Source organism: Myotis davidii, unplaced genomic scaffold (assembly GCF_000327345.1).
Source record: "Myotis davidii unplaced genomic scaffold, ASM32734v1 scaffold810, whole genome shotgun sequence".
Taxonomy (NCBI): domain Eukaryota; kingdom Metazoa; phylum Chordata; class Mammalia; order Chiroptera; family Vespertilionidae; genus Myotis; species Myotis davidii.
In genome coordinates this window covers 91254-99078 of record NW_006282094.1, presented here as the reverse complement: position 1 = coordinate 99078, position 7825 = coordinate 91254, and the positions used below count along the sequence as shown (strand labels likewise).

The window sequence follows — 7825 nt, the reverse complement described above, 5'->3', positions numbered from 1 at the left end:
CAAATTGAAAGACAAAAATCATATGGTCATATTAATAGATGCAGAAAAAGCATTCAACAAAATCCAACACCTTTTTTTGATAAAAGCTCTCAGCAAAGCGAGAATAGAGGAAACATATCTCAACATAATAAGGCCATATATGACAAACCTATAACGAACATCATGCTCAATGGGCAAAAACTAAAACCATTTCCCCTAAGAAAAGGAACAAGAAAGGCTGTCAGCTTTCACTGCTCTTATTCAACATAGTACTGGAAGTCCTAGCCATAGTGATCAGACAAGAAGAAGAAATAAAAGGCATCCAAATTTGAAAAGAAGACATAAAACTGTCATTATTAGCAGATGACATGATACTGTACATAGAAAACCCCAAAGATTACATCGAAAAACTACTAGACTTAATAAATGAATTTGGCAATGTAGCAATATTAACACCCAGAAATCTATGGCTTTTTTATACACCAACTAGAGGCCTGGTGCACAAAATTCATGCACTGGGGGTAGGGGGGTCACTCAGCCCAGCCTGCACCCTCTCGCAGTCCAGGACCCCTCAGGGGATGTCCGCCTGCCGGCTTAGGCCCGTTCCCCATGGGACCCCTCGCTCCGTACCGCCCACCTGCTCGCTGCTTTTTACCACTCAGCACGCTGCTCCTTAGCATTGCCACAGAGGCACGAGAGGCTCCTGCCACCGCCACTGTGCTCGCCAGATGTGAACCTTATCTTTCTGTGTAGTTGTCTGTGGGCCAACTGCTCTCTTCCTTCTCATTTAGGGAGAGCAGCATGTGAGGGCAAAGCATGCTGTTATGGAATGCAGAGGGCTGCCCGGAGCTGAGGGGAGTTGCCAGGCCCACTGGGTGAGAGGTGGACACAGAGGACACTATCTCACCTAATTGTAGGGCAGGCTGGCCAGCCTTCATCTGCCTGACCCCACCCAGGGAGGGACTGAGCAGGGTGTCCGCCTCTCCATTCTCCATCCTTCCATCTGCGACACCTGTCACCCTTGCCATGCCTCCCCCAAAGTGAGTTCAGCTCAATCCCTGAATGTAAAAGTGCACAGGAAGGGGGGTGGACCTCTACTCCAGTGCTCCCTGATTCCCAGCGACAGGACCTGATCTTAGGACGATGGCCACAGCTGCAGAACACAGATCTGTTTCAAGAAAAGTTGGGAATGCAGACTTTCATATGAGCCTCTATTCCAAAAAGTGGCAGTTCATTCACATTGTGTCAAAGACACCTTCAAGAGTAACATAAGTGGGTAAAGTAAGGGCCAACCCAGGCTATTTCCTCATCCAATCTCTCTGAGGTGCTTGGACAGAACGAAATCTCAGCTCTTCACGGGACACTTCTGGGGTTTTATTAAGTCTAAAGGACAGTAGTCTGTCTCCATTCTTGTTCTTTGGGATATTTTCATCATCAGATAAAAGGATACGTACATTGGGGCAATCCTCTCAATATACAATATTCCAGTTATACCCATGTGACGTTGACAGCACCCCTCAGAGGGAGAGAGCCAACAGATGGGGAGCAGGGAATTCTGAAAACCAAACCGATGACAGAGATGCTAAGCCTTTCCTTCACATGTCTGACATCCCTCCTCAGGCAGCCTGCAGACTGGGCATCTGCTGGACCGTTACCACTTGATGTCCTGGAAGGCTTCCCTGGGCCCTGGGCCCTGCTGGGCAGTGTGCAGAGTCACCTGGGCCCAGGGGGAGTCGCCACCAGCCACTCCTGGTACAGCTCCTGCACATGGGCGCTGGTCTCCCTGGGCCACACCGGGATGGCAGCATAGATGCCTTCCATCTGCTGCAGCAGTGTCATGTCTTTATGCCCGTCCTCACCTGGGCCTGACCCCTGCAGCTTAGGCATCCCTGGCACAGGCCAGGACCTCCATGAAGTGGCAGGGGAACTTGCCCCTCTACAGCTTCAGGACCACTTTTGGATGTTCTGAAAACCGTAAGCAGCCTTAAAGTGTAGCAAAACCTCTACGTCCCTTTCAAGGGTGACCTCCTGGAATTCTTTGTTCTTCAGGGTGTAGTAGGTGAGCACCCCCACGTCCTTGTTGAACAGCTCCTTGGCCATATGCCTGAAGATGTGCACCAGGTACCCGTCGGAGCTGGCATCCTTGTGGAGCCTCACCTTTTCCTTCACATCTCCAGAGTGTCTGGGCAGCGTTGTTCAAGGCAAGGTCACTTTGCTCCATTATCTGGACAATTTCACCTGAGGTTAACGCACAGTAAGCACCCGGGGGCCATGCAAAGCTGTCGGAATATCTTCTCAAAGGGCCTCCAGTTTCTTGTCATAACACAGGCCACAATGATGTGGAAAATCTTGTCTGGGGACAGATTCTGCCATCTGGTGAAGTAATCTTTCACCAGAGAGCTCGTGATCTGCTGGGAAGACTTGGTTGTACAGAAGTTGCTGGGGGAGGGAGGGGTGTGATGGGATGACCCAGCACGCACTCTGCATATCGGACCCAGCTGGGACAGGTGGAGGTCAGCATGGGTAGCCAGGGCTCTTCTTCACGGTGCTGGCAGTACCGATGCACAAATTCCTTCTTACTCTCCAGGATGCTGAGTCTGCAGCTATCTTCATATCCAAGACAGGGCGCCTCAAGGCTTTTGAGGAAGCTGCAGAGCCTTCTGGATGCATCAGTGACACTGAAGCTGAATTTAGCAGCAAAATAAGGCAGAGATTGAGGACACACGGACACTGCCAGCACCTTGTCCTGTGAGGTATCACTTTTCTTATTAAGGTTCAGAACATGGAAGAAGTCCTTGGTGTTCTGTTGAGAAACTTGGACTCCTTCCTCTGTGGTCACACAACTGTCACACGCCAGGCAGTGACTCAGAAATATCTTGGCATCGGCCAACTTATGTAATTCTCCCTTCTCTCCGTTCTCCTGAGCCGGACTCCAGACATTGACTGCAGCATTCTCTTGGTCATCAGTTTTTGGGTTTTTTTTCACTACATTCCTTCTGTGTGCAGTGCTCACACTTCTTTTGGAGCAAGGAGGGCAGGGGCCTGGCTCGAGTGACCTAGAGGAAGCACGGGGAGAGCAGTCACTGCTGGTCACCCCTGGTGCTGCTGGCAGTATCCTTTCATCCTTGTGGAGTGTCTAGGGAGAAGAAGCAGCCGCAGTGCCCTAGGCTGAGTTCCAGGAGGCCTGCAGTGCTGTCGGGATTGTGCCAGCAGTGGTGGTCCATTGGTGCCTGGCCTGTCCTCTGGAGATTGAACCTGCAAGACTACTAAGGGAGCCAGTCCCCAGTTCCACCCTGCCTCCACCACTGATTGATTGGAGTCTGAAGGCTGGGAGGAAGGACCAAGCAGTCTGCCTTCTGCCTGCCCACTCACCAGTGGCTGCTGCCATGGATTCATCAGAGCCTGAGGAACCCCGGTTTCCCTGTTAGCTATCCCCTGTGGGCCAGGGGAGGAACCAAGTGGTCTGCCTTCTGCCCTCCTGCTCACCAGTTGATGCTGCCACAGATTCATTAGAGCCTGAGGGACCCTGGTTCCCCCGTTAGACATCCCCTGATCAATGGAGCCTGCTGTTCAGTTGTCCATCCTGTCATTTAGGTCATGACGGCCCCTGGCTTTTTATATGTTAGGATATTGAACTAACAGAAAGAGAAACTAAAAAAACAATCCCGTTTACCACTGCACCAAAAAAAAATTAAGATACCTAGGAATAAACTTAACTAAGGAGGCAAAAGATCTGTACTCGGAAAACTATAGGACATTGAAAAAAGAGATAGAGGAAGACATAAACAAATGGAAGAACATACTGTCATACAATGGAGTCAAGACAGTCTCTTCAATAGATGGTGCTGGGAAAATTGGTCAGATATTTGCAAAAAACTGAAACTAGATCACCAACTTACACTATACACAAAAATAAACTCAAAATGGTTTTAGGACTTAAATGTAAGATGGGAAACCATAAAAATCTTAGAAGACTCCATAGGCAGCAAAATATCAGACATACTAATATGTGGTAGCAATATCTTTACCGATACAGCTCCTAGGGCAATGGAAACTAAGGAGAAAATAAACAAATGGGACTACATCAAAATAAAAAGCTTCTGCACAGAAAAAGAAAACATCAACAAAACAACAAAAAAGCCCACTGCATGGGAGAACATACTTGCCAATGCTATCTCAGATAAGGATTTAACCGTTTGGCTGCTGACATATTTTTTCGGACATATGCCAAAACTGCGGCATTAATTGCACGTGTATGGGAAAAAATGTAAAACACTTTTTATACAATAAACTCACTTGTATTGCTTTGCAACAACAAAAATTATAAAATACCAATTGTTTACATAAATTTGTTTTAATAAATTTTGTGAATAAAATTGGTAATAAATACTTATAATTCAGTCAAATCAACACAAATAATTTCTTATAATCTTTTACACGGGTGGTTTGCTATACAAAGCACGTGAATTCCCTTTTTACAAATAGAGCAAATTAGGTTTGAACGTTTAACTTCTCCACCATGTTTACTGCTGCATTCCACGTACCGCCGCCAGGTAGCTTTTCAAGACTAAATATTTCGCTTGGTGTAGATGATGTAGGTTGTTTATATGCATTGTTTTTGTTTGCGAACCATTCCTTTTCAATTTCATCAATAATATTTGAAACAAATTGTAACCTGGTTAGCTTTTTACCCTTATAATTTTCGGAGTATATGATGCAGGCATTTAACAGAAAAAAAAAAGTAGATTTGAAATATGTAATATTATTAGAACAATTAAAAATCGTATGCTCCGAAAACGCAACGTGCTTCACTGGACGCACAAATTCTAGTGTTTTGGAGCAGCATTATTACGCTCTCCGCAGTCTTGGCATAAAAAAAAAAAAAAAAAAAACAGGCGCGCTACCGCGCTCTTCGCATTTTTGGAGTAACATAAGAAGAACGCGATAGCACTCCTTAGCAGTCAAACGGTTAATCTCTAAAATTTATAGGGAACTCATATTACTTGACAAAAGGTAGATAAACATTCTAATCAAAAAGTGGGCAGAGGACTTAAGTAGACACTTTTCAAAAGAGAACATACAGAGGCCAAGAGGCATATGAAAACATGCTCAAAGTCACTAATAATCCGAGAGATGCAAATCAAAACGACAATGAGGTACCATCTCACACCTGTCAGAATGGCTATCATCAACAAATCAACAAATGACAAGTGCTGGCAAGGATGCAGAAAAAGAAACACCCTCGTGCACTGCTGGTGGGAATGCAGACTGGTGCAGCCACTGTGGAGAAAATAGTATGGCGTTTCCTAAAAAAATAAAAATGGGACTCCCATTTGACCCAGTGATCCCACCACAATGCAATACTATGCTTCTGTAAAAAAGAAGGAAATTTTGCCGTTTGCAACAGCGTGCATGGAACTGGAGACCATTATGCAAAGCGAAATAAGCCAGTCAGAGAAAGATAAATATCACATGATCTCACTCATATGTGGGATATAATAAACATAAACTGATGAACAAAAATAGATCTGGAGACTAAGAAACACTGATCAGACTGTCCAACCTCAGAGAGAAGGCAGGGGCGGGGAGTAAGAGATCAACCAAAGGACTTGTATGCATGCATAGCATAACCAATGGATACAGACACTGGGGGATCTGGGGGTTTGTCCCAGGGGTGCGAAAATGGTGTGGTGGGGTCAGTCGGAGGAAAGGAGACATATGCAATACTTTAGACAATCAAATAATAATAATAATAAAAACTCTCACCAAAGTGGGATTAAAGGGTTCATATCTCATAATAAAAGCCACTTTTGACAAACTTACAGCCAACATCAAACTCAATGGGCAAAAACTAAAACCATTTCCCCTATGAACAGGAACAAGACAGGGATATCCACTTTCACCACTCTTATTCAACATAGTACTGGTAGTGCTAGTCACAGCAGTTAAACAAGAATAAAACATAAAAGGCATCAAAATTAGAAGGGAGGAAGTAATGAATTTCTCATTATTCATAGAACACATAATATTGTACAGGAAAACCCAAAAGACTCCACCAAAGAACTATACTAGATTTAATAAATAATTTCAGCAATGTACCAGATTACAAAATTAACACCCAGAAATCAATGGTATTTTTATAATCCAAAAATCAATTTTCTGAAAGATTAGTGTTGATGGTTTCACTTCATTACATTCAATGCAATACCTATTAAATTACCAATAGCATATTTCAAAGAACTAGAAAAATACTCCAAAAAATGTATATGGAACCAAAAAAGACCTTGATTTGCAGCAGCAAATTTGAGGAAGAAGAAAAAAGTTGGAGGGATCACAATACCAGATATCAAGTAATACCACAAAACCACTATAATCAAAACAGTCTGCTACTGGCATAAGAATAGACATACACATGAATGGAACAGAACAGGGTCCTCAGAAATTAACCCAAGCCATTATACTCAATTAGTATTTATCAAAAAGGAGTCAAAACAGTCTCTTCAATAAATGGTGTTGGGAAAATTGGATAGACACATGCAAAAAAAGTGAAACTAGACCACCAATTTACATCATACACAAGAATAAACTCAAAATGAATAAAAGAATTAAATGTAAACAGGGAATCCATAAAAATCCTAGAAGAAACTGTAGGTAGAAAAATCTCAGACATCTCTCATAACAATATGTTTACCAATAGATCTCTTAGGGCAAAGGAAACTAAACAAATGGGACTACATCAAAATAAAAAGCTTCTTCACATCAAAAGAAACCGTCACCAAAATGAAAAAGGGCCCACTTATGGCAGAACATATTTGACAATGTTAGAACTGATAAAGCATTAATATCTAAAAAATATAGGGAACTCCTACAACTTAAGAAAAGGAAGGCAAACAACCCAATTAAAAAATGGGCAAATGGCATAAATAGACAGTTCTCCAAAGGGGACATACAGATGGTCAAGAGACATGAAAAAAATGCTCAAAGTCAGTTATTATCAGGGAGATGCAAATTAAAATGACAATGAGGTATCACCTCACACCTCTCAGAATGGCTACCTTCAACAAACCAACAAAGACAAGTGCTGGCAAGATGTGGAGAAAGGGAACTCTAGCACACTGCTGGTGCGAATGCAGACTGGTGCAGCCATTATGGGAAACACTATGGAGTTTCCTCAAAAATTACATATGGAACAGCCATTTGACCCCGTGATCCCAATTCTAGGAATATATCTTAAGAAAACCGAAACACATCAGAAAGAATGTATATACCCCACTGTTCATAGCTAAGATCTAGAAACAGCCCAAGTGCTCATCAGTAGATGAGTGGGTAAAAAAAAAAGCTGTGGTACATTTACACCATGGAATACTATGCAGCTTTAAAAAAGAAGAATCTTTTACCCTTTGAGATAGCATGGAGAGTACTATGCTAGGAGAAATAAGCCAATCAGAGAAAGACAGGTCTCACATGATCTCACTCATATGGAAATCTAATGAGCAAAATAAATTGATCAACAAAATATATCCAGAGTCATAGAAGCATGGAATAGACTGGAGGGTTGGTGGGTGGAAGAGAAGAGATCAACCAAAGAACTTGTATATACATATGCATAACCCAAGGGCACAGACAATAGGGTGGTGAGGGTCTGGGGCAGGGGTATGTTAGAAGGGTCAATGGGGGTAAAGAGGGAAAATATGGGAGAACCGAAGATGGCGGCATAGGTTAACACCAGAGATTGCTGCCTGGAACAACTAAGTCAAATTAAGCTTGATCCAGGGAAAGGACAACGTCCAGAGCCACAGGAGGGCTGGCTGAGTGGAAATTCTACAACTAGGAGTAAAGAGAATAT

General features: G+C 43.3%; 1 protein-coding gene and 1 pseudogene across 1 annotated transcript in view; both read right to left on the bottom strand.

The window, feature by feature from the left end:
* LOC102772611 (serine/threonine-protein kinase DCLK1) overlaps positions 1-7825 on the bottom strand; it is a 274904-nt gene that overhangs the window by 220055 nt on the left and 47024 nt on the right. The gene's annotated exons all lie outside the window — the stretch shown is intronic.
* On the bottom strand, positions 1631-3525 carry LOC102771744 (annotated as a pseudogene).